This window comes from Scyliorhinus torazame, chromosome 13 (assembly GCF_047496885.1).
Source record: "Scyliorhinus torazame isolate Kashiwa2021f chromosome 13, sScyTor2.1, whole genome shotgun sequence".
Lineage (NCBI taxonomy): Eukaryota > Metazoa > Chordata > Chondrichthyes > Carcharhiniformes > Scyliorhinidae > Scyliorhinus > Scyliorhinus torazame.
In genome coordinates, this window is record NC_092719.1 from 178,760,228 (window position 1) to 178,788,194 (window position 27,967).

At 46.2% G+C, this 27,967-nt stretch overlaps 1 protein-coding gene and 1 long non-coding RNA gene across 2 annotated transcripts in view; one reads left to right on the top strand and one right to left on the bottom strand.

Annotated features, from left to right (window-relative positions):
* The window catches only part of LOC140388398 (FYVE, RhoGEF and PH domain-containing protein 3-like), a 427,056-nt gene that overhangs the window by 16,193 nt on the left and 382,896 nt on the right, over positions 1-27,967 (top strand). The gene's annotated exons all lie outside the window — the stretch shown is intronic.
* Positions 22,199-27,967, bottom strand: part of LOC140387746 (uncharacterized) — a 31,875-nt gene continuing 26,106 nt past the window's right edge. The window contains exons 3-4 of the long non-coding RNA XR_011933995.1: positions 27,672-27,819; positions 22,199-23,985 (exon numbers count right to left, since the gene is read on the bottom strand). This is a non-coding gene — a long non-coding RNA (uncharacterized lncRNA). The remainder of the gene's footprint in view (positions 23,986-27,671; positions 27,820-27,967) is intronic.

Here is a 27,967-nt window from a genome sequence, read left to right on the forward strand (position 1 = left end):
TTTGAGTATATGTAAACACCAAATTGTGTGTTGCAACAAAATCCTTACTTCGATTTATTGTCCTTTGTATAATAATTGATATTTACTTTAGCCTTGCTTCTGTTGACATTTGAATACATTTTGAATGTAGAAAATGGAATGAGTTCTATAATATTATAAACCAACCAATGGTTCACTTGGGTCATGTATTTATTACAACTTCTGACCTCTTGTGTGTCTGAGGAAGTTTGCACACTGGAGCATGATGGAGTTCATCATGTGGAATTTTATTCAGTGGGAACTTCTTAGCAGGAAAGATACAAACCTTCTTTTGTAAGGGCCACGAAGAATCCAGCACGAGTTTTAAGGATACAAAGTAATAACATTTATTTACTATAACATATATACATAACAGTAGCAGTAACTTCCCTTGCTACATACTCCTTCCTGAACTGGCCAGCTTTATTTATACTAGGAGTTTACTAGTGGTTTCTCCGCCCTCCTCATTGGGGAAGCTCATACTCCCACAGGATTGTGGGATAGTCATTAGTCCCCAGCCAATGGTAAGTAGGCAGGTTATAACATCCCTCCCCCCCCAAAGTCCAAGGAATCCACCGAAGACCCTGGCGAAGGACGGCGTCGGACACGTTTGGCCGCAGGCCGGACACCATATGCACGCGGCGCTGGATCAGGCGGCATGTAACGAGACGGAGATCGGCGCTTCCGTGATGAACGGCGCGGTTGTACATCTGGCCCGTGGACCCGAGGATTCCCCCTCTGATGCATCCTGTGTCTCCATCTCGGAGTCAGAGTCTGCTGCCTCCGTCATGTCAGCGTCTCTATCTCCATTCGGTCCCGTAACAACCTGCGCAGGCTTCGAGTGAGGCACCAGTGGAAGATTGTGAGGACTACCTTCCCTTGTCTCTGGTCTCTGCGGCTGTTGAAATGAGCTCCGGGGGCGGGAAATCTTTTGAGGGGATGGTCTTCTGGACCGAATGTGGTCTACATGTTTTCGCTGGAGACGACCCTGGGCTTGCACTTGGTAAGATATAGGGCCCGTTCGGCGAAAGATTACACCAGGAACCCATTGGGCACCACCAGCAAAATTCCGAACGAACACTGGGTCACTGGGCGCAAACTGCCGAATCGGACAATGCCGAGAAAATCCCTGTCCCTGCCGTTCTTGTGTGCGGCGTACTTTTGCGCCAATGTCCGGGAAAACCATACTAAGGCGGGTGCGAAGTCTCCGGCCCATTAGGAGTTCTGCGGGAGCTACCCCAGTCACTGCATGGGGGGTGGTCCTGTACGTAAACAAAAAGCGAGCCAGTCTCGTGTCCATTGATCCGGAAGACTGCTTCTTTAGGCCTCTTTTGAATGTCTGCACTGCGCGCTCTGCCAACCCATTTGAAGCCGGGTGGTAAGGGGCAGTGCGGATATGGCGGATGCCGTTCATCTTTGTGAACCTCGCAAACTCCTCACTCGTGAATGGAGTGCCGTTATCCGTGACCAGCACCTCGGGGAGGCCATGCGTACTAAACGATAAACGCAACTTTTCAATTGTTGCGCAGGACGTTGCCCCCTGCATCTTATGCACCTCTACCCATTTGGACTGGGTGTCAATTAGTAGAAGGAACATGGATCCTTGAAAAGGGCCTGCAAAATCTGCATGCAAGCGTGCCCAAGGCCGCCCGGGCCATTCCCAGTGATGTAGGGGCGCGGCCGGCGGAAGCTTCTGATGCTCCTGGCAAATGGAGCAGTTTTGGGCCACCTTCTCAATGTCGGTGTCGAGGCCTGGCCACCAGACATAACTCCGGGCCAACATTTTCATTTTGGTCACGCCTGGATGCCCATTGTGCAAGTCTGATAGTATCAGCTCCTGGCCTTTTTCCGGGACAATCATACGCGTCCCCCACAAGAGGATGCCGTCTTCCACGCTGAATTCTGACAGCTTGGAGGAAAATGCCCGCAACTCGCCTGGGAGCTGTCTATGCTGCCCACCATACAGGACTATGTGCCGAACCTTTGACAGGACTGGCTCCGTCTGGGTCCACTCATGGATCTGTGATGCTGTGACAGGCAAGGTGTCCATAAAATTTAGGGTTGCAACCACTTCACCGGTCGTGGGGGTCGACATGGGGTCGGTCGATAAAGGTAATCTGCTCAGTGCGTCGGCATTTGCTATCTGCGTACCTGGTTTGTGCTCCAGAGAATACTCGTATGCAGCAAGCAACAAAGCCCAGCGCTGGATCCGTGCAGAAGCAATGGGCGGTATTGGCTTATCCTCTCTGAAAAGTCCCAGCAGGGCCTTATGATCAGTCATGATCGTGAAATGGCGGCCGTACACTTACTGGTGGAAGCGATTCACCGCAAAAACTACTGCCAGGCCCTCTTCTCGATCTGCGCGTACTTTTTCTCTGCTGCAGTCAATGTGCGGGAGGCGAAAGCTATCGGTCATTCGGCACCGTTCTCCATCTTGTGGGACAGGACGGCCCCAATACCATATGGGGATGCATCACGTGACGAGTGGGTAAGTAACCCAGACGACGACAATTGTTGCTTTACCCGCCAGAAAGCGGTTTCTTGCGGCTGACCCCAAACCCAGGTGTGATTTTTCTTTAGCAGAAGGTGCAAAGGGGCCAGCGTAGTTGCCAGATTGGGGAGGAACTTCCCGTAATAGTTTACGAGACCGAGAAAAGAACGAAGATGCGAAGTGTCAGTCGGGGCGGGGGCATGTTGAATTGCACGCACCTTCTCTGCGACGGGGTGCAGACCTTCGCGGTCCACCCGATAACCTAGGTAGACTACTTCCTTTGCCTGAAATACGCACTTTGTGCGACGTAAACGGACTCCAGCCTCCGAAAGGCGTCTAAGGACAGCCTCCAGATGTTCCAAATGTTCCTGCTCCGACGTCCCTGTAATCAAAACGTCATCTAGGTAGACAGCCACACGTGGTAAACCTCTCAAAATGCCCTCCATAACACGTTGAAAAATTGCGCAGGCAGAGGATACTCCAAAGGGCAACCGTGTATATTCATAAAGGCCCCGGTGTGTATTAATCGTTACATATGGTCGGGAGGCAGGGTCCAGCTCCAACTGCAGGAAGGCGTGACTCATATCTAATTTTGTGAGCGAGAGTCCACCTGCAAGCTTCGCGTAGAGATCCTCTATGCTAGGCATTGGATATCAGTCGAGTCGGGAAACCGTATTCACTGTAAGTTTATAGTCGCCACACAAGCGAACTGTGGCATCTGGCTTCATTACAGGTACAATTGGTGCTGCCCAGTCAGCAAAATGGACGGGCCTGATAATACCCAAACTCTCCAAACGAGTGAGCTCCCCTTCTACCTTCTCGAGCAAGGCGTAAGGCACTGGGTGCGCCCGGAAATAGCACGGCGTGGCTCCTGGTTCAACTTGGATGCGGGCTACGGCCCCTTTTATTTTCCCCAAACCAGGCTGGAATACATCTGGGTATCGTCCTAGCACCTCAGTCAACCCTTCAGAAACTGTTTGGAGGATGTGCTGCCATTGCAAACGCAAATGGCGCAACCAGTCCCGACCCAACAGGCTGGGCCCATGGCCGCGCACCACGATAAGTGGGAATCGCCCCTCCTGGCGTCCATAGGCAACAGGGGTCATTGTAGTTCCTGCAATGTCCAGTGGTTCCCTCCATGTAGGTGGCCAACCTGGCCTGTGAGTTGGTTAATGTAAGGGTCTGTATACCCTGCTTGATGCGGTCGAATGTCGTCTGGGCGATCACGGAGACCACTGCGCCAGTATCCAACTCCATCTCAAGCGGGTGGCCATTGACCCGTACTGTCACCTTAATGGGGGCCACACGGGGAGCTGCCACACAATGCAGCTGCTGCAGTCGTCCTCGGGAGTAGTCGCCGCAGGTTCATCCACATGGAAGGTGCGGCCTCTGGGCTGGTCCCAGTTACGGCCCCTGGGCTGGTCCCAGTTTCGGTTGGAAAGACGGCGCCTCTGGCGCCCCCAGGACCGCCGTCCGTGACGGGGTCGGCGCCTACAAGACTGACATCGACATGGCTCCTCATCCATTGGCTCTGGAGAAGGCTCCCTTTGGGGAGGAATGTCCGACGGCCACTGGCGTCGGTCCGGACGTTGCCTCGCCCAAGGTGCCGCAGGAGTGCGGGGGGACGTTTTCGGACGGAAGGGGTTGCACCCCAAGGCATGCACTTCCATTCCCTGTAGCTCCTGTACTCCTCGCTCTGCGCTCTCTCGGGACAATACTATTTGAATGGCCTGTTGAAAAGTCAATGTTGGCTCCGCTAACAACTTTCTCTGGGTGGCCGCATTGTTAATACCGCAAACCAAACGGTCGCGTAACATTTCTGACAAGGTCTCACCATAGTCACAGTACTCCGCAATCCTGCGTAGCCTGGATAGAAAATCAGCAAGGGATTCTCCAGGGGTCCTCTCAGCGGTATTAAACCGGTAACACTGGACTATCGTGGTTGGGTTAAAATGTTGCCCCACTATATTCACAAGTTCATCAAACGTTTTGGTGTCCGGCGCAGCTGGGTACATAAGGCTCCTAATCACCCCAAACTTATGCGGGCCGCAGGCAGTGAGCAATATGACCACCTGGCGCTCGTTTTCGGTGATATTGTTTGCCCGGAAATAGTAACGCATCCGTTGTGTGTACTGGTTCCAGCTTTCCAGCGCAGCATCAAAAACATCCAAACGTCCGTACAGAGGCATGGTATAATAGAAAACAACTTCCAACAAAAATCCAGGGAGGTGGCTTCAGCAGTGTAGACAGCTATTCACTTTAACTTTCGTCGCCAGTTTTGTAAGGGCCACGAAGAATCCAGCACGAGTTTTAAGGATACAAAGTAATAACATTTATTTACTATAACATATATACATAACAGTAGCAGTAACTTCCCTTGCTACATACTCCTTCCTGAACTGGCCAGCTTTATTTATACTAGGAGTTTACTAGTGGTTTCTCCGCCCCCCTCATTGGGGAAGCTCATACTCCCACAGGATTGTGGGATAGTCATTAGTCCCCAGCCAATGGTAAGTAGGCAGGTTATAACACCTTCTCTGTTCTGCATATTGGTAAATTCATGGCTATTTCTAGTGCATTCTGTGTATGTTTAACAATGAGAGATTCACATTTTGGTCCTGCAGCTTGGATTGCAATTTTCTTAACCGCCTATCGTAACGTATTGCTGCCTCTTTTATGGCAGTCTACTTCTAATTTAGCAAGGTTATTAAAATACAGTATAATGTACAGTGGCATTAGCCGCATGAAGAATGAAGTCCATTGATAAGGGATCATGCTAACTGCCACGAATATGCAAAATCTATCCATCTGAACATGCACTTCAGCAGATGTTTACACTGAATAGTTTATTTGCAACTCTGTTCTCGTTATAGAAAATATCACATAATTGACCATGTGATGCAATGCTCAAAATTGAGCTCTGGTGGGCCTCAGGATATTTCTTGTTTAAAAGAGACTAGTCACAGCATGTTCCATTTATAACATTTTTAGGATTCAGTGGAAATCTATTCTATGAGTTTTTTTGTAGACAAAGAAAGGCAGTTCAATTTGATGTTCTTGTGTCTTGTATGGAGCTTAACTGCATTAAACAGTTGTATTAAAGATCAATTTAAATGGGGGTTGATTCTCAGACGAGCCCAAATTCTGTTCAAGGGTATGTTTGATGAAACTGTACACAGATTTATACACCTAAGTTACATTATTTGATTACACTGAATTATTAGGTGAGATAACCTCTAATTATTTCTTGCTTGTCATTGGAGGTTGGGGGAGGGGTGGTGAGGGGCAGTAACAGGATCTATCATTGTTTTCCTGAATTAAAAAAAATGGATGTTTTGACAAATTTCTTTCCATTTTAATGCATAAAAATGCATGATCTTGTCTTTCATATTGTTGCAACAAGGTCCCCGGATGAGGTCCCCTAATTTGTTATGACTCTGAATGAGCTATCCCCAAATTATTATGCCCCTGGGTGACAAGGGATCAATTGACTCCCCTTCTCTTTTCAAACCACTCGGTTAGTCACAACAAGGTTAATTTAAAAAGGGCCCCTTCCCATGTGGATGCCTTTTTCCAGTCCAAATGTGTTTGTTTCAAAAGGAGCCAATTTAATCAGGGTTTCTTTAGTTAAAGAGAGACTTTATTCGTTACTGAAACACGAGAAAAAAAACATAACACGCAAGCACAAATTAGAAATGAGAAGTGAGAACAAAAATAATAGTTTAAGAAAGATATACAAATCGGTTTTTGGCGTGTCCATGAGGAGCATATGATAAAATGTTGTAGCCGTTAAGTTGCGTGATTCCAGTAGTGCTGACTTCAGTTGAGCAGTTAGTTTGGAGATTCTTGGTCTGGAGGTTAGCTGAAAAGGAGTTCTGTTTCCTTTTCGACTCTGGCTTTACTAACTTGTGACTTTCTTCCAGCAATCAGAGAGTGTGACCTTTTTGCCAGCAAGCAGCAGGAATGCCTAGTGGATGTTCTTCAAGTGTGACCTTCACATTACACATTAGCACAGTAGAAATAGAACCCTAAATTACGACCCAGAGATAGGGTTACAGTTAGTTTGTAACCTCTTTTCTTGTATATTCCTGGAAGTGGGAAAAATAAACATGTTTTTCACCCAGAAGCTTCCTTTCTTTTAACTTTCATCATGTCCACAACCTATGGTATAACTCACAGGAGATGGTTTCTGCTGAGGTGGTATTGGTCTCCATTATCTCCGCAACCATAGGAGACTACGGCTCAGTTTTTTCATTGCATCTCTTCCTTTGAAGTGTCTCTGTCCGAAGTAGGCCCAGCCACTTCTCTAGATGCGCCATTTGACCAAATAGTCCAGCGAGAACAAATGTAATCCACATCGGAATTTTCCAGCAAGCGGTTACTTTACAGTCTCAACCAATTTTTGCTTGTATATCCTTTTGAAAAAACACGTCTTCCTTTAAAAGTTTAATATGTCCCTAAGTAAATCAAGACTATGATCCGTGGTCATGATGATATACATATTTCAACAATTAATTATTCCTAAGATAGCACATTAAAATAATATCCTTTGACAGTGAATACTTTCAAAAATGAACTAATCTTTGGAAAATTAATTAAATAATTTTGAGGGAGAAAAGTTGACATTTTAAGCTCCGTTTGGTCAGGTTGCTTAGCCATGTCTTTTGTAGCCTCATGAACCCTTCTCGAAGCCAGTGTTATTTTTCCTTTCATATCACGGTCGCTACTGGTCTCTGCTTCAGGGTACCCAACTGTTAGACCCTGTAAACTTCAGGTAACCCAAATTCCCATCTATTGTAATAGCTTATTTCAGAATGGCAATTGCCTGAGGGAAATTCCCCTTTCTACAACCTGTTGGTATGGTGCAAGGGGACCACAAAGGAGCTGTTTAATGTAATTTCATTCCCAAAGAATATAGTGGATTTAATTGTAATTTTAGAATGGTTTGTTATTGAGTCATAATCGGCAGCCGACACTTTGTTTAGTCAATTAATATACTTCTGACATAACATTTGCCCTGGCTGTTTAATAGAGGTAACATTTGCCCTGGCTGTTTAATAGAGGTAGCAAGCAAGTCAAATCCTTTACTTTTGAAAACGTCATCTTTTTGTATTTGTGGTATTCTTCTCATCTTATTATTAAAGCAGAGGTCCTCAACAGGCAGGGTGACATGTTTCACATCAGGCTGACCAACCAAACTCGAGGGATGTTTGCAACAAAGATACGAAACAGCTATATCTCCATGAGCTCTTTTGGATTGGGCCCATTGGCTAATCGGTAAAATAAATTCTTATCCAATTGTAGTATTTTGGATAAAAAGAATAACCATGATTGTGGAAGATCTGAAACGAATACATTTTGCTTTGCTAACGCACAGCAATTCACTTCCTTCGATTTGACAATTTTTAGAACAATTTGACCTGACATTCACCGATCCTCTCTCCTTCCAAATGCTGACTGAAGTACTTCCAGAACTTGCAACATTTTACTAGTTAACAAAACACATAATCATGCAGAATACCAGATAACTTGATTAAACTATCAGTATTTTAGGAGTAAAGCAGAAGCAAAATACTCCAGATGTTGGAACTCCAAAATAGAAACAAATGCTGGTTAACATTCAGACCAGGCAGCATCTAGTGAAATCGAAGCAGAGTTTGGGTTGATGACCTTTCACAAAAAGTAAAATCAAGTATTTTTAGCAATACTTTGTTTGCTGTGGGGTGACCAATGCAGGCTCAATATATTTTAAGACATCAGGAATAGGCCATTCGGCCCCTCGCGACTGTTCTTCCATTCAATAAGAACATGGCTGATCTGATTGTGACCTCCACATTCCACCTACCCCCAACAACCTTTGACTCGCATGTTAGTCTAGAATCTATCTTGCGCTGCCTTAACAATATTCAATGACCTTGTCTCCACCATTCTCTGGGGAAGAGAGTTCCAAAGTCCTGCAGCCCACTGAGAGTAACAAATTCTCCTCATCTCCGTATTAGATGAGAGACCCCTTTAATATTAAACTGTGTCCCCTGTTTAGGAGAAAGGTTAAGAGGAAATATAACTTGGGAGAGGTTACTGATCGAGGTGTTAAGATTCAGAACAGAGGTAAAAAAGCCAACATAAGTGTGCTTTACCAGAATGCTCGTAGTATTCGGAATAAGGTAAATGAGTTGATGGCGCAAATCATTGTGAATGACTATGATTTAGTGGCCATTACTGAAACATGGTTAAAGGATGGCCACGACTGGGAGTTAAATATCCGAGGGTATCAAACTATTCGGAAGGACAGAGTGGGTGGTAAGGGAGGTGGTTTAGCTCTGTTATTTAAGGATGACATCCGGGCAACAGTAAGGGATGACATTGGTACTATGGAGGATAAGGTTCAATCCATTTGGGTGGAAATCAGGAATAGTAAGGCGAAAAAGTCACTGATAGGAGTAGTCTATAGGCCACCAAATAGTAACATTATGGTGGGGCAGGCAATAAACAAAGAAATAACAGATGCATGTAGAAATGGTACAGCAGTTATCATGGGGGATTTTAATCTACATGTCGATTGGTTTAACCAGGTCGGTCAAGGCAGCCTTGAGGAGGAGTTTATAGAATGTATCCGTGATAGTTTCCTAGAACATTATGTAATGGAACCTACGAGGGAACAAGCGGTCCTAGATCTGGTCCTGTGCAATGAGACAGGATTGATTCAGGATCTCATAGTTAGGGATCCTCTCGGAAGGAGCGATCACAATATGGTGGAATTTAAAATACAGATGGAGGGTGAGAAGCTAAAATCAAGCACTAGTGTTTTGTGCTTAAACAAAGGAGATTACAATGGGATGAGAGAAGAACTAGCTAAGGTAGACTGGGAGCAAAGACTTTATGGTGAAACACAAATTGAGGACCAGTGGAGAACCTTCCTTTTGTAAGGGCCACGAAGAATCCAGCACGAGTTTTAAGGATACAAAATAATAACGTTTATTTACTATAACAATATATACATAGCCGTAGCAGTAACTTCCCTTGCTACCTTCTCCTTCCTGCTGGTTCCTGAACTGGCCAGCTTATTTATACTAGGAGTTTCTCCGCCTCCCTCATTGGGGAAGTTCATACTCCCATAGGATTGTGGGATAGTCATTAGTCCCTAGCCAATCATAAGTAGGCAGGTTATAACATTTCCAAGTGATTTTTCACAGTGCTCAGCAAAGGTTTATACCAACAAAAAGGAAGGACGGTAAAAAGAGGGAAAATCGACTGTGGCTATCTAAGGAAATAAGGGAGAGTATCAAATTGAAGGAAAAAACATACAAAGTAGCAAAGATCAGTGGGAGACTAGAGGACTGGGAAATCTTTAGGGGGCAACAGAAAGCTACTAAAAAAGCTATAAGGAAGAGTAAGATAGATTATGAGAGTAAACTTGCTCAGAATATAAAAACAGACAGTAAAAGTTTCTACACATATATAAAACAAAAAAGAGTGGCTAAGGTAAATATTGGTCCTTTAGGGGATGAGAAGGGAGATTTAATAATGGGAGATGAGGAAATGGCTGAGGAACTGAACAGGTTTTTTGGGTCGGTCTTCACAGTGGAAGACACAAATAACATGCCAGTGACTGATGGAAATGAGGCTATGACAGGTGAGGACCTTGAGAGGATTGTTATCACCAAGGAGGTAGTGATGGGCAAGCTAATGGGGCTAAAGGTAGACAAGTCTCCTGGACCTGATGGAATGCATCCCAGAGTGCTAAAAGAGATAACTAGGGAAATTGCAAATGCACTAGTGATAATTTACCAAAATTCACTAGACTCTGGGGTGGTCCCGGCAGATTGGAAATTAGCAAACGTGACACCACTGTTTAAAAAAGGAGGTAGGCAGAAAGTGGGTAATTATAGGCCAGTGAGTTTAACTTCGGTAGTAGGGAAGATGCTGGAATCTATCATCAAGGAAGAAATAGCGAGGCATCTGGATGGAAATTGTCCCATTGGGCAGACGCAGTATGGGTTCATAAAGGGCAGGTCGTGCCTCACTAATTTAGTGGAATTTTTTGAGGACATTAACAGTGCAGTAGATAACAGGGAGCCAATGGATGTGGTATATCTGGATTTCCAGAAAGCCTTTGACAAGGTGCCACACAAAAGGTTGCTGCATAAGATAAAGATGCATGGCATTAAGGGGAAAGTAGTAGCATGGCTAGAGGATTGGTTAATTAATAGAAAGCAAAGAGTGGGGATTAATGGGTGTTTCTCTGGTTGGCAATCAGTAGCTAGTAGTGGTGTCCCTCAGGGATCCGTTGGGTCCACAACTGTTCACAATTTACATAGATGATTTGGAGTTGGGGACCAAGGGCAATGTGTCCAAGTTTGCAGACTACACTAAGATAAGTGGTAAAGCGAAAAGTGCAGAGGATACTGGAAGTCTGCAGGGGGCTTTGGATAGGCTAAGTGAATGGGCTAGGGTCTGGCAGATGGAATACAATGTTGATAAATGTGAGGTTATCCATTTTGGTAGGAATAACAGTAAAAGGGATTATTATTTAAATGATAAAATATTAAAACATGCTGCTGTGCAGAGAGACCTGGGTGTGCTCGTGCATGAGTCGCAAAACGTTGGTTTACAGGTGCAACAGGTGATTAAGAAGGCAAATGGAATTTTTTCCTTCATTGCTAGAGGGATGGAGTTTAAGATTGGGGAGGTTATGCTGCAATTGTATAAGGTGTTAGTGAGGCCACACCTGGAGTATTGTGTTCAGTTTTGGTCTCCTTACTTGAGAAAGGATGTACTGGCACTGGAGGGTGTGCAGAGGAGATTCACTAGGTTAATCCCAGAGCTGAAGGGGTTGGATTACGAGGAGAGGTTGAGTCGACTGGGACTGTACTCGTTGGAATTTAGAAGGATGAGGGGGGATCTTATAGAAACATATGGGATTATGAAGGGAATAGATAGGATAGATGTGGGCAGGTTGTTTCCACTGACGGGTGAAAGCAGAACTAGGGGGCATAGCCTCAAAATAAGGGGAAGTAGATTTAGGACTGAGTTTAGGAGGAACTTCTTCACCCAAAGCGTTGTGAATCTATAGAATTCCTTGCCCAGTGAAGCAGTAGAGGCTCCTTCATTAAATGTTTTTAAGATAAAGATAGATAGTTTTTTGAAGAATAAAGGGATTAAGGGTTATGGTGTTCGGGCCGAAAAGTGGAGCTGAGTCCACAAAAGATCAGCCATGATCTCATTGAATGGTGGAGCAGGCTCGAGGGGCCAGATGGCCTACTCCTGCTCCTAGTTCTTATGTTCTTATTTCTAGTCTCTCCCACAAGAGGAAACATCCTGATGAAATGAAATGAAAATCGCTTATTGTCACAAGTAGGCTTCAAATGAAGTTACTGTGAAAAGCCCCTAGTCACCACGTTCCGGCGCCTGTTCAGGGAGGCTGTTACGGGAATTGAACCGTGCTGCTGGCCTGCCTTGGTCTGCTTTCAAAGCCAGCGATTTAGCCCTGTGCTAAACAGCCCCTGATGTGTTGGGTACTCTGGATCTGTGGAGACTGCGTTTACCTTAGCAGTAACATAGACAGGCTACCAACACTTGTAATAGTCCAACTCTATTTTATTTAACTAAGAGCTGTTAAACATACATGCACTATGGATCAACACTATGTTAGATTGACTGAAGACCTATGCCTAACCTGACCAGCCTATACTGCTAGCACATGGTGGATGTTTGTGCTACTGCCTGCGGGCTCTGTCTGTCTCAGAGGCTGCATCGCGAATGAGCGGGTAAACTAGTGCCCTCTGTCTTTATAGTGACCGTGCCCTAACTGGTGATTGGCTGCTGTGTTGTGTGTGTTGATTGGTCTTGCAGTGTGTCAGTCAGTGTGTGTCTCTGCACCATCACATACTGATGTGTATATTATGATACACCCTTTCAGCTTACACCTTGTCAAATGACCTTGTATGTTTCAATCAGATCACCTCTCATTCTTCTAAACTCAAAGTAAATACAGACCAATCTTTCCTCATAAAATATCACCACCCCTGCCACCTTGGGTATCAGTTGATTGAACCTTCTCTGAATGGCCACCAACACATTTCTGTTCTTTCTTGAACAAGGAAACTAAAACTGTACACTGGAGTTTAGTTGTAGTCTCTTCAACGCCCTATACAGCTGTGGAAAAACATCCCTACTTTTATATTCCATTCTCCTCGCAATGAATGACAACATTCCATTTGCCGTCCTAATCACTTGCTGTATCTGCATACTAACCTTTTGGTACCCTCGGACACCCAGATCTCTCTGTACCTCCGAATTCTGCAATCTCTCTCTCTATTTAAATAATATGATGCTTTTATATTCCTCCTGCCAAAATAGACAAGTTCACGTATAATATATAATGTATAAATTTAAGTGCAATGGTAAGTACGTTTCAGAATACTTTTTTTGAGTTTTGCCCGTTACATCTTCATTTAACAACAATTTCAAACCAGTTAAATGCCATATGTAGAATTTAAACACCTTTTTATTTTATATCCAGACCAAATATCTTTTGTTCATATTCATTCTGTATAAACCTTATATGGTACCAACAAAACATTTTCTCTTAGCAGTAGCGTTTCCACTGTGTATTTTTATTCTCATCACTCTTGACTGTTATTCCAAACATTTTGAAGTCCAATTTGTACAAACAGTCTTCATAGGGAGGAACTGTCCTCAGGCCTCAGTCACAAACCTGAATTTTGCAGACAAGTTGGACCTGCTAACTATGTGTGGTGTTATAAATTCAGCAGTTTGGGTATTTGGAATGTGTTGAATGTTGCAAATTGAGGGTTTTTTGTCATTCCTGTTGATATAGAACTTAGAACATAGAACGATACAGCACAGTACAGGCCCTTCGGCCCACGATGTTGCACCCGTTCCAAAGCTTCCACGTCCTTCCTATAATGAGGTGACCAGAACTGTACGCAATACTCCAAATGCGGCCGTACCAGAGTTTTGTACAGCTGCAACATGACCTCATGACTCCGGAACTCAATCCCTCTACCAATAAAGGCCAACACCCCATAGGCCTTCTTCACAACCCTATCAACCTGGGTGGCAACTTTCAGGGATCTATGTACATGGACACCGAGATCCCTCTGCTCATCCACACTTCCAAGAATTTTACCATTAGCCAAATATTCCGCATTCCTGTTATTCCTTCCAAAGTGAATCACCTCACACTTCTCAACATTAAACTCCATTTGCCACCTCTCAGCCCAGCTCTGCAGCTTATCTATGTCCCTCTGTAACCTGCAACATCCTTCCGCACTGTCGACAACTCCACCGACTTTAGTGTCGTCTGCAAATTTACTCACCAACCCTTCTGCGCCCTCCTCTAGGTCATTGATAAAAATGACAAACAGCAACGGCCCCAGAACAGATCCTTGTGGTACGCCACTTGTAACTGAACTCCATTCTGAACATTTCCCATCAACCACCACCCTCTGTCTTCTTTCAGCTAGCCAATTTCTGATCCACATCTCTAAATCACCCTCAATCCCCAGCCTCTGTATTTTCTGCAATAGCCTACCGTGGGGAACCTTATCAAACGCTTTACTGAAATCCATACACACCACATCAACTGCTCTACCCTCGCCTACCTGTTCAGTCACCTTCTCAAAGAACTCGATAAGGTTTGTGAGGCATGACCTACCCTTCACAAAGTCATGCTGACTATCCCTAATCATATTATTCCTATCTAGATGATTATAAATCTTGTCTCTTATAATCCCCTCCAAGACTTTACCCACTACAGACGTGAGGCTCACCGGTCTATTGTTGCCGGGGTTGTCCCTACCACCCTTCTTGAACAAAGGGACCACATTTGTTATCCTCCAGTCCTCTGGCACTATTCCTGTAGCCAATGATGACATAAAATTCAAAGCCAAAGGCCCAGCAATCTCTTCCCTGGCTTCCCAGAGAATCCTAGGATAAATCCCATCAGGCCCCGGGGACTTATCTATTTTCAGCCTGTCCAGAATTGCCAACACCTCTTCCCTACGTACCTCCAACCTATCCCCCCCAAGTCATGTCTAATGGCATCATAATTGCCCTTCCCCCACCTATAACTCTTGCCCTGCGGGGTATACTTATCCCTTTCCATCACTAACGTAAACGTCACCGAATTGTGGTCACTGTCCCCAAAGTGCTCACCTACCTCCAAATCTTTTTTAAAAAAATATATATTTTATTCAAGATTTTTGGCCAAACATAACAGTACGTAGTGTTTCTTTTAAACAACAATAAAGCAATATAAATAACAGTGGCCAGTTTTAAACAAATAGATAAATAATATATAAACAAAAACAAAAACAAAACTGAATGGCAACTGCCTTGTCCAAAATAAATACTCTCCAAAAATACAATCCAGCAATCCAATATACAGTTACCTATAACAACTACCTATACATATTATACATATACAATAACATCTCTGAGAGTCCGTTCGATTCCTCCCCCCCCCCCCCCCCCCCCTGGGTTGCTGCTGTTGTCTACTTCTTTTCCATTCCCTCTATCTTTCTGTGAGGTAATCGACGAATGGTTGCCACTGCCTGGTGAACCCCTGAGCCGAACCCCTTAACACAAACTTAATCCGTTCTAACTTTATAAACCCTGCCATGTCGTTTATCCAGGTCTCCACACCCGGGGGTTTGGCTTCCTTCCACATTAACAATATCCTGCGCCGGGCTACTAGGGACGCAAAGGCCAACACGTCAGCCTCTCTCTCCTCCTGCACTCCCGGCTCTTCTGCAACCCCAAATATAGCCAACACCCAGCTTGGTTCGACCCGGACCCCCACCACCTTCAAAAGCACCTTTGCCACCCCCACCCAGAACCCCTGGAGTGCCGGACATGACCAGAACATGTGGGTGTGATTCGCTGGGCCTCTCGAGCATCTCGCACACCTGTCCTCTACACCCAAAAATTTACTGAGCCGTGCTCCTGTCATATGCGCCCTGTGTAACACCTTAAATTGTATCAGGCTTAACCTGGCACATGAGGACGATGAGTTTACCCTACGTAGGGCATCAGCCCACAGCCCCTCCTCAATCTCCTCCCCCAGCTCCCCTTCCCACTTCCCTTTCAGCTCATCCACCATGATCTCCCCCTCGTCCCTCATTTCCCTGTATATGTCCGACACCCTACCATCCCCCACCCATGTCTCTGAGATCACTCTATCCCACACCTCCTGCGTCGGGAGCTGCGGGAATTCCCTCACCTGTTGCCTCGCGAAAGCCCTCAATTGCATGTACTGAAATGCATTCCCTTGGGGCAACCCATATTTTTCCGTCAGCGCTCCCAGACTCTCAAACGTCCCATCTACAAACAGATCTCTCTGTTGTACTACCCCAGCTCTTTGCCATGCTCCAAATCCCCCATCCATTCTCCCCGGGACGAACCTATGATTGTTTCTTATCGGGGACCGCACCGAAGCTCCCTTCCATCCCCCATGCCGTCTCCACTGCCCCCAAATTTTCAATGTAGCCACCACCACAGGGCTTGTGGTGTATTTCTTTGGTGAGAACGGCAACGGTGCCGTCACCATTGCTTGTAGGCTAGTCCCCCTGCAGGACGCCCTCTCCAATCTCTTCCACGCCGCTCCCTCCCCTTCTCCCATCCACTTACACACCATTGAAACATTGGCGGCCCAGTAGTACTCAGGCTCGGTAGTGCCAGCCCCCCCCTGTCCCTACTACGCTGCAAGAATCCCCTCCTCACTCTCGGGGTCTTCCCAGCCCACACAACTCATAATACTATTCTCGATTCTTTTGAAAAAAGCCTTCGTGATCACCACCGGGAGGCTCTGAAACACAAAAAGGAATCTCGGGAGGACCACCATTTTAACCGCCTGCACCCTACCTGCCAATGACAGGGACACCGTGTCCCATCTCTTAAAGTCCTCCTCCATCTGTTCCACCAACCGCGTTAAATTAAGCCTGTGTAATGTACCCCAATTCTTGGCTATCTGGATCCCCAAGTACCGGAAGTCCCTTGTTACCTTCCTCAACCGTAAATCCTCTATCTCTCTGCTCTGCTCCCCTGGATGCACCACAAACACCTCACTTTTCCCCATGTTCAATTTATACCCTGAAAAATCCCCAAACTCCCCAAGTATCCGCATTATCTCTGGCATCCCCTCCGCCGGGTCCGCCACATATAGCAACAAATCATCCGCATATAGAGATACCCGGTGTTCTTCTCCCCCCCTGAGTACTCCCCTCCACTTCCTGGAACCCCTCAATGCTATGGCCAGGGGTTCAATCGCCAGTGCAAACAATAACTGGGACAGAGGACATCCCTGCCTCGTCCCTCTATGGAGCCGAAAATAGTCAGACCCCCGTCCATTCGTGACCACGCTCGCCATCGGGGCCCGATACAGCAACTGTACCCATCTGATATACCCATCCCCAAAACCAAATCTCCTCTGCACCTCCCACAAATAATCCCACTCCACTCTATCAAATGCTTGCTCGGCATCCATCGCCACCACTATCTCCGCTTCCCCCTCTGGTGGGGGCATCATCATTACCCCCAGCAGCCTCCGTATATTTGTATTCAGCTGTCTCCCCTTCACAAACCCAGTTTGGTCCTCATGAACCACCCCCGGGACACAATCCTCTATCCTCATTGCCATTACCTTGGCCAGAATCTTAGCATCCACATTCAGGAGGGAAATTGGCCTGTAGGACCCGCATTGCAGCGGGTCTTTTTCCTTCTTTGGGAGGAGCGATATCGTTGCCTCTGACATAGTCGGGGGCAGCTGCCCCCTTTCCCTCGCCTCATTAAAAGTTCTCATCAGTAGCGGGGCCAGCAAGTCCATATATTTCCTATAGAATTCAACTGGGAATCCGTCTGGTCCCGGGGCTTTCCCCGCCTGCATACTCCCAATCCCTTTCACCACTTCCTCCGTCTCAATCTGTGCTCCCAGTCCCACCCTCTCCTGCTCCTCTACCTTGGGAAATTCCAGCTGATCCAGAAAGCACATCATTCTCTCCTTCCCATCCGGGGGCTGAGCTTCATATAATCTTTCGTAAAATGCCTTGAACACTCCATTCATTCTCTCCGCTCCATCTCTCCCTCCTCATCTCTCACACCCCCTATCTCCCTCGCTGCTCCCCTTTTCCTCAGTTGGTGGGCCAGCAACCTGCTCGCCTTCTCCCCGTATTCGTACTGTACACCCTGTGCCTTCCTCCATTGTGCCTCTGCCTTACCCGTAGTCAACAAATCAAATTCTACATGTAGCCTTTGCCTTTCCCTGTACAGTCCCTCCTCCGGTGCCTCCGCATATTGTCTGTCCACCCTCAGAAGTTCTTTCAACAACCGCTCCCTTTCCCTACCCTCCTGCTTTCCTTTATGTGCCCTAATAGATATCAGCTCCCCTCTAACCACTGCCTTCAGCGCCTCCCAGACCACTCCCACTTGTACCTCCCCATTATCATTGAGTTCCAAGTTCCTTTCAATACACCCCCTCACCCTTAAGCACACCCCCTCATCTGCCAATAATCCCATGTCCATTCTCCAGGGTGGACGCTGTTGTTTTCCTTCCCCTATCTCCAGGTCCACCCAATGTGGAGCATGATCCGAAATGGCTATAGCCGTGTACTCCGTCCCCGTCACCTTTGGGATCAGTGCCCTTCCCAGAACAAAAAAGTCTATCCGTGAATAAACTTTGTGGACATAGGAGAAAAACGAAAACTCCTTACTCCTAGGTCTACTAAATCTCCAGGGGTCTACTCCTCCATCTGCTCCATAAAGTCCTTAAGCACCCGAGCTGCAGCCGGCCTCCTTCCGGTCCTGGACCTTGATCTGTCCAGCCCTGGGTCCAGCACCGTATTAAAATCTCCACCCTTTATCAACTTCCCCACTTCTAGGTCCGGGATTCGTCCTAACATACGCCTCATAAAGTTGGCATCATCCCAGTTTGGGGCATACACGTTCACTAATACCACCGCCTCCCCTTGCAATTTGCCACTCACCATCACGTATCTGCCCCCACTATCCGCCACTATAGTCTTTGCCTCAAACATTACCCGCATCCCCACTAGTATGGAAACCCCCCTGTTTTTTGCATCTAGCCCCGAATGAAACACCTGCCCCACCCATCCTTTGCGTAGTCTGACCTGGTCTATCAGCTTCAGATGCGTCTCCTGACGCATAACCACATCTGCCTTAAGTTTCTTTAGGTGTGCGAGTACCCGTGCCCTCTTAATCGGCCCATTCAGCCCTCTCACATTCCACGTGATCAACCGGGTTGGGGGGCTCTTTACCCCCCTTGACGACTAGCCATCTCCTTTTCCAATCCAGCTCCTCACCCGGTTCCCACGTAGCCGTATCTCCCCAAAGCGGCGCCCCCCCGCCCCGACCACCCCCCCATACCAGCTCCCCCTTCTCCCCAGCAGCAGCAACCCAGTTAACCCCCCCCGCAAGATTCCAAACTAGCGTAATTGCACCCCCCATGTTGCTCCCAGAAGTCAGCAAACTCTGGCCGACCTCGGCTTCCCCCCGTGACCTCGGCTCACACTGTGCAAGGCCCCCTCCTTCCTGCTTACCTGTTCCCGCCGTGATTACCATAGCGCGGGAACAAAGCCCGTGCTTCCCTTTTGGCCCCGCCCCCAATGGCCGGCGCCCTCAGCTCCTCATCCTCCCTCCCCCACGACATGGGGAAGAGAGAAAAGTTACAGGGTCGCAGGATTAACAACTTGGGAAGTCATCTCTTCCCTTTTTCCCCTCTTCATCCCACATATTCACCCCCCCCACTTTGTCCCAAACGTTCTTTTTCTGGCCTGCTTACTCCAGTTTCTCCTCGACAATAAATGTCCACGCCTTTTGAAGTAGTGGTGTTTCCCTTGATGTGTGACCCACAGTCTTGCCGGTTGCAGCATTCCAAATGTAATCTTCCGTTTGTGCAGCACCGCCTTGGCCCGATTAAAGCTTGCCCTCCTTCTCGCCACTTCCGCACTCCAATCTTGATATACGCGGATCACCGCGTTCTCCCACCTACTGCTCCGAGTTTTCTTTGCCCATCTAAGGACCATCTCTCTGTCCTTATATCGGAGAAATCTCACCACTATGGCTCGAGAAATTTCTCCAGCCCTCGGTCTTCGCGCCATAACTCGATAGGCTCCCTCCACCTCCAGCGGACCCGTCGGGGCCTCCGATCCCATTAACGAGTGCAGCATCGTGCTCACATATGCCCGACGTCCGCCCCTTCTACACCTTCGGGAAGACCAAGAATCCTTAAATTCTTCCTCCTCGCATTATTCTCCAGCACCTCCAGCCTTTCCACATACCTTTTGTGTTGTGCCTCGTGCATCTCCGTTTTCACCACCAGGCCCTGTATGTCGTACTCATTCTCAGCAGCCTTTGCCTTCACGACCCGAAGCTCCTGTTCCTGGGTCTTTTGCTCGTCCTTTAGCCCCTCAATCGCTTGTAATATCGGGGCCAACAGCTCCTTCTTCATCTCCTTTTTGAGTTCTTCCACGCAACGCCGCAGGAACTCTTGTTGGTCAGGGCCCCATATTAAACTGACGCCATCTTGCTTTGTGCCTGCCTTCCTGGCCGCTGCTCTAGAGGATCCACCGCAATCCGGCCACCTTCCTCTCTTTTTTCCATCCGTGTCCAGGGGGGATTCCCTTCTGGATTACAGCACAGTGTTTTTTGCCGTTAAAAGTGCCGTTGGGGCTCCTATTAAGAGCCCAAAAGTCCGTTCCACTGGGAGCTGCCAAAACGTGCGACTTAGCTGGTCATCGCCGCACCCGGAACCCTACCTCCAAATCTAACACCTGGCCTGGTTCATTACCCAAAACCAAATCCAATGTGGCCTCTCCTCTTGTTGGCCTGTCAACATATTCTGTCAGGAAACCCTCCTGCACACATTGTACAAAAAACGACCCATCTAATGTACTCAAACTATATCTTTTCCAGTCAATATTTGGAAAGTTAAAGTCTCCCATAATAACTACCCTGTTACTTTCGCTCTTATCCAGAATCATCTTCGCCATCCTTTCCTCTACATCCCTAGAACTATTTGGAGGCCTATAGAAGACTCCCAACAGGGTGACCTCTCCTTTCTTGTTTCTAACCTCAGCCCATACTACCTCGGAAGAAGAGTCCCCATCTAGCATCCTCTCCGCCACCGTAATACTGCTCTTGACTAGCAGCGCCACACCTCCCCCTCTTTTGCCTCCTTCTCTGAGCTTACTAAAACAACTAAACCCCGGAACCTGCAACACCCATTCCTGCCCCTGCTCTATCCATGTCTCCGAAATGGCCACAGCATCGAAGTCCCAGGTACCAACCCATGCTGCCAGTTCCCCTACCTTATTTTGTATACTCCTGGCATTGAAGTAGACACACTTCAAACCACCTACCTGAACACTGGCCCCCTCCTGCGAAGTCAAATCTGTGCTCCTGACCTCTATACTCTCAATCTCTCGTACCCTAAGACTACAACCCAGGTTCCCATGCCCCTGCTGCAATAGTTTAACCCCCCCCCCCCCCAAAGAGCACTAACACATCTCCCCCCCCCCCCCCCCCCAGGATATTTGTGCCCCTCAGGTTCAGATGTAGACCATCCTGTCTGTAGAGGTCCCACCTTCCCCAGAAAGAGCCCCAGTTATCCAGAAATCTGAATCCCTCCCACCTACACCATCCCTGTAGCCACGTGTTTAATTGCTCTCTCTCCCTATTCCTCATCTCATTATCACGTGACACGGGCAACAACCCAGAGATAACAACTCTGTTTGTTCTCGTTCTGAGCTTCCATCCTAGCTCCCTGAAAGCCTGCCTGACATCCTTGTCCCCTTTCCTACCTATGTCGTTAGTGCCAATGTGGACCACGACTTGGGGCTGCTCCCCCTCCCCCTTAAGGACCCGGAAAACACGATCCGAGACATGTTGTTCCAGCGAATGCTATTCAGTCAAAGACAAATATTCATCATTGCAGCTCTCAATTTACATTCAATTGCAAATACTCCTTTTTGAAAGTGTGATGTTTTACAGGAACAGATGTGTGAATGTTTAGATAACCATGGACTGTGCTGTTTTAAAAAAAAAAAAAAAAAAAAATCCTGTTATTCACAAGGGACATGACGAAAGAGTGACTTTTTTAAACTTGGAAAAACAAGCATTAAAACCTGTACCAAAATGTTCCTCCCAGCTACCCACACACTTTCCTTCCACCTCTCTTGGACCATCACCATTGGACTATGGCGGAGTAAGTGCCAGCAGCCTCCAGTGTATTATCTATTTGCCCTTTTTAGCATTTCTGAGTATTGTCTGCGAGTATGGGTGGGCTAGTTGAACGTGGAATATATTAGACATTGAGGCAGCTCCTATTTTCACTCTTCCACAGCCCATGCCCTGGCTAATTTTCCATCCCATCCTTGGGCCGGTGTGAAATTCAGCACATCCTTAGTATCAAACTGGTTATTGCTTTATTTATGTTTCATACTGCAACATCTGGTGACTTATCCACAATCGTTGGGTCTCCTGTATGTATCTGTGATGTGCCATCAATCAACACAAGACAAGTAGTGAACGAAACTGAGGCTTTAATAAGCTGAACAGAAAGCCTCTTGGCCTCTGATCCCGAACTGGGGCAGGGCCATAGGTCGGCCACCTTTATGCCGAGCCCAAGAGAAGGTGGATCCATCAGGCAGTGCTTTACCACAATACATTTAATACAGTAACAGTTTACCACAATACATATAATACTAACAGTGGTTTACCACAATCTGTATTTTCATTAACGGCTGATGCTTGGACATTTGCCCCACGTCCATTTAACTCAGTGGATAGGATATCAGTCAAGTGGATAATTTTGTCCTATTAAGCTTCTTGAATATTGTTGGAACTGCTCCATCCAGGCAAGTGAAAAGTATTACATTATAATTTTATTTTGTGCCTTGTAGTTTGTAGGGAGATTTTGGGAAGTCAGGAGCTGAGTTACTTGTTGCAAAATGTCCAATCTCCAGCCTGGTGTTTTTGTGGCTGATTTGAGTTCACTTTCTGGTCACTGGTGAACCCCAGGATGTTAATGGTTACATACTCGGCGGTGATAGTAATATTATGCAATGCCAACGAATGTGGCATGAATATTTCTTGCCACTTATCAACTCAAACTTGGTTGTTGGCTAGGCCTCGCTGCATGCTGGTATGGACCGCTTCATTATGAGGACAGTAGCATCGTTATGATGTGATGGGACGACTAATCCAGAGGCTCGAGCTAATGCTGTGGAGATTGGTTCAAATCGCAACTGGAAAATCTAAATTCAGTTAATAAATAGATTTGGATTAATTTCTAGCCTCGTAAATAATGATCACAGACCCAATGGATTGTCGTGAAAACCTAGTTCATTCACAAATAACCTTCAGGGCGGGATATCTGGTGTTCCTACCCAGTCTGGCTTCTATGCGGCTCCAGACCCACAGCAATGTGGTTGACTCCTAACTATCCTCTGAAATGGCCTAACAACACATTCTGTTGTATCTAACTGCCACATCGAAGTTAAATAAGAATAAAATTGGATAGACCACCGGCATCAACCTAGGCATTAGAATCGATGTGTACATGCCCAACCTACTTCAACTTGCAAAGTCCGTCTCACTAACACCTGGGAGTTTGTGCCAACATGGGGAGAGCTGTCCCACAGGTGAGCCAAGCCACAGCCTGGCGGCCAGTCATGGCTCAAGTTGGTAGAACTCTTGCTCATGAGTCACAAGGTTCTGGGTTCAACGGGGCTTGGGCACTGATATCAAAGCTGGCAACTCGGTGAAATACTGGGCGAGTACTACATGATGCAGGGGTTGCCTTTTGGATGAACTGTTAAACCGAGGCCGCACCTGCCTGTTTGGATCCCCCACGGTGTGTTTCCCGGCAGCAGGAGGCGGCCCATCGTTGACCTGCGACTGGATCTTCTGGTCCAGCCACTGTCGATAGGATTTCCCGTTGAATCCACCTCCACTGTTGGGCAACCTGCGGCAGTGGTTCGCTGTCTGGAAAGGTCCCACCGGTGAGAAAATCTGGAAAATCCCCCCAATGTGAAAGATCCCTCTATTTCCAAGAGCAGTGTTATACTTGGTGTCCATTCCAATATTTATCCCTGAATCAACCTCACACACACAAAAAAACATGTTATCTGATTATTATTGTTTGGCTGTTTTTGGGAGTTTGCAGTGTGTAAATGTGCGGCCACGTTTCCTACATTACAACAGTGATTACACTTCAAAGTATTTCATTGGCTGGAAAGCACTTTGAGGTATCTGGTGCTCATGAAAAGCACTATTTAATTGCAAGTCCTTTCTTTCCTTGGCATGATAAAACTCATTGAACTTCAACTTACTGACAAAAACCCAAACTCCTCTAAAATAAAAGCAAAATACTGCGGATGCTGGAACTCTGAAATAGGAATAGAAAATGTTGGAAAACTCGGCAGGTCTGACAGCATCTGTGGAAAGAAAGAGGATTAATGTTTTGAGTCCGTATGACTCTTGAAGAAGAGTTTTGCAGAATTTCTGTTTCTACCCTAAACTTTTCCATCACCATATCTATCCCTGGGTATGTCTTGTCCCAACAACAGGTCAGACATCAGGGGTGGCAGCACAGTGGGATACAGTGATAGGGCGTTGATCCCATGAAGTCTAAATGCATCAGGTCCAATAGGCAAGGAAGCCTCCTGCTGATTACCACCTATTGCCCTCACTTGGCTGATGAATGTATACTCCACATTGAACACCACTTGGAAGAAGCTGTTCGGGTAGCAAGGGCACATGTGTTCTCTGGGTTGGGGAACTTCAATGTCTATCAACAATGTCAGCACCATAATCTACCAAGCTGGCGGACTCAGGATGTATCTGCCAGAGTGGCCCTGCAGCTGAAAAGCTAGAAATCCATGAGGCACTGCAGGACATCAGCAGCAGAATTATATTCTGCCACAATCTGTAACCTCATGACCCAGTATATTCCTCACTCTATCATTACTGTCAAGCGAGGGGACCAGCCCTGACTCAATGAGGGGCGTGGCGTGCCAGAAGCAGCACCAGACAAATCTAAAAATGAGGTCCTAACCCTGTGAAGTGACAAAACAGTCCTCCATGCATGTTAAACAGTGTACCCAGCATGCTGTATACTGAGCCAAACAATCTTACAACCAATGAATCAGATTTAAGCCCGGCAGTCCTACCATATTAAGTTGTGAATGATGTTTGGACAATTAAGACACTCATTGATGGAGGATGCTCCAAAAGCATCTCCATCTGCAATCATGGGGAAGCCCAGAAGACATGGCATTTATTTGATCAATGTGGCATCAAGAAATCCCAACAAATCTGGAATCAATGGGATTTGATGGGGAGGGGGGGGGGGGGGGGGGCGGGGGGAAGAGGGGGATGGTAGTGGAGATGTGGAGTGGTTTCTCCACTGGTTTCTGTCTTAGCACAAAGGAAGATGGTTATGATTGTTGGAAGTCAATCATCTCTGTCCTGGGATATTGCTGCATGTGTTCCTCCAGATAGTGTTCGAGGCTCGACCATCTTCAACTGCTTTACAATTGACCTTCCCAGTACCATTCGTAACTCCTCAGATACTGAAGCAGTTTGTGACTATATGAATCAAGACCTGGACAATATTCAGTCTCAGGCTGACAAATGGCAAGTTACATTCGCTGCACACAAGTGCCAGGTAATGACCATCTCCCAAGAAGAGAGAAGCCAATCATCTCCCCATGACATTTAATGGCATTACTTTCGCTCAACCCCCACCATCAACATTCTGGTGTTTACCATTGAGCAGAAAGTCGAAGCTGGGAATTTTGTGCACAGGAACACGTTCCCTGACTTTGAAAATCCTGCCCATCATCTTCAAGACACAAGTCAGGAGTGTGATGGAATACTCTCTTTGCCTGGATAACTGCAGCTCCAACAACACTCAGAAAGCTAGGCACCATACCAAACAAAGAGACCTGCTTGATCGCTACCCCATTCACACCATCCACCATGGGTACATTGTGTCAGAACTGTGTACCATCTACAAGATGCACTGTAGTAATTCAGCAAGGCTCCTTCGACAGCCCCCTCCGAACCCATGATCCCTACCACCAAGATGTAAATACAGGGGGACACCACCAACTGCAAGTTTCCCATCATCGTTCTTCCACTGTTACTGGGTCAAAATCCTGGAAGTTCCTCCCTAACAGTACATGTTGGACTGCAGTTGTTCAATAAGGCGGTTTGCTATCAACAATGGAAATTGGGGATGGTCAATAAATGCTAGTCTTTCCAGCGCTGTTCTCATCCTAAGATCAGAAAAAATATTGTGAATTGAACCAAGTACAGCATTCATCAGTGAACAGCTTCAGTCAGACTTTTTGGAGGGGAAGTAATTGAAGCAACTGAAGATGGTTGGGCCTAATACTGGTAACCTGAGGAAGTCTTGGAACTGAGTTGATTGTCTAACACTGACCATAATCATCCTGAATGCCAGTTAGTCAATGGAGAGTTCCCCCACAAAGCAGTTTGGAGCTGGGTGACTCTGTCGGAACTCCAACTCAGCATTGGCAAGTATTGTTTGATTGCAATGTTCTAGACTCCTTGCTTCACTTTGATCATTGGACTAGGCTGATGGGGTCATTGATGAGGTTAGGTTGGTCTTTTTGAAGATGAGACAAAGCTGAGCAACTATTTTCCACATTGTTAGGTCGATGTAACTGTAATGAAACAGCTTTGGTAGAAATTTTCTATTTTTGGTAAGAACATTCTGTGAAGAACATTAAAAAACTTTTCAACATTTTTTATGATTTGCTCTTTCAGATCAGGTGGTAGCTGTGAGATTATATTTTGAATAGAATATGAACTCATGGTTCTGAATTCTAGACCCCATCTAAAACATTTACACAGAATGCCATTTGTGAATTTACTCTTGTGGAATTCTCTGGGAGTAGAAATCTTTCCTCACACAACTCCAAACACAAGAGTTAATTCTTTGTGACTTCAGAGTTCCTGGAGCATGAATTTGGGTCATGGGCAGACCCTGGGCTGCCTCTAGGCAGTTCCAGGACAATTTCTTTTATTAAAAAAAAGTCTTATACTGCCGGCAAACCTCAAGCCAAATCTTCGTCACCTGCCTACTATGGCTGGAATTTGTTATATCTAAAGTAAATACTCAGCATTTTATTACATAAGATAAACAGTCATTTGAGAGCAAGTTATCCACCTATAGGATTAGAAGAATTGGAGTGGATAACTGGAATTTGCATAAAACTGTAAATTTTTACATTTATTATGCAGAAGGGCAGCATGTATAATTGAAAATGCAGGATTTTAGTGATGCTCAATGTGTTAAGGATAATGTGGAAGATAGTTTAATTTCATGTATATCTTTGTAACCTTTAGGCTAATAATTTATAAATTAAGTCATGTTAATGTTGGCCTGCGGTTTATGATGCTTTTTATATTTTTGTCTTGAAATATAAGCTGTATCTATATTCTGCTTTCTGATTTGCGTTGGTTGGCAAACTCGCCATTGAGTTTGTTGGGATTTGGTTGTCACCCAGAAGTTTTAAAGCACTGAACTTCGTCAGCTTAACGTTGGCCCTTGGCACTGGAAGATTACCAGCCTTTCAGAAGCACTGGGTGAAATTTGCCTGGCCGGCATACATGCCATCCAATTTTCTGGAAATCTGATGTGGAGATGCCGGCGTTGGACAGGGGTGAGCACAGTAAGAACTCTTACAACATCAGGTTAAAGTCCAACAAGTTTGTTTCAAATCATTAACTTTCGGAGCACTGCTCCTTCGACAGGTGAATGAAGAGGTAGGTTCCAGAAACATACATATATATATAGACAAAGTCAAAGATGCAAGACGATACTTTGAATGCAAGCATTTGCAGGTAATTAAGTCTTTACAGATCCAGAGAGAGGGGTAATCCCAGGTTAAAGAGGTGTGAATTGCCTCAAGCCAGGACAGTTGGTAGGATTTTGCAAGCCCAGGCCAGATGGTGGGGGGTGAATGTAATGCGACATGAATCTAAGGTCCCGGTTGAGGCCGTACTCATGTGTGCAGAACTTGGCTATAAGTTTCTGCTTGGCTATTCTGTGTTGTTGCGTGTCCTGAAGGCTGCCTTGGGGAACACTTACCCAAAGATCAGAGGCTGAATGCCCTTGACTGCTGAAGTGTTCCCGAACTGGAAGGGAACATTCTTGCCTGGCGATTGTCACGCGATGTTCGTTCATCTGTTGTCGCAGTGTCTGCATGGTCTCGCCAATGTTACTCCTGTTGTTCCAGCTTTGTCAATGAGAGAAAAATAGTACAATTACGCATATGCATAACTACTGAAAGTACAAAATGGGTGAAGCTCACAATTTTCCATCTCCTATCCAGGCTGTATGATGAGGGGAAAATGGGAGAAATTAATTTGGTGCAAACCCTTTGA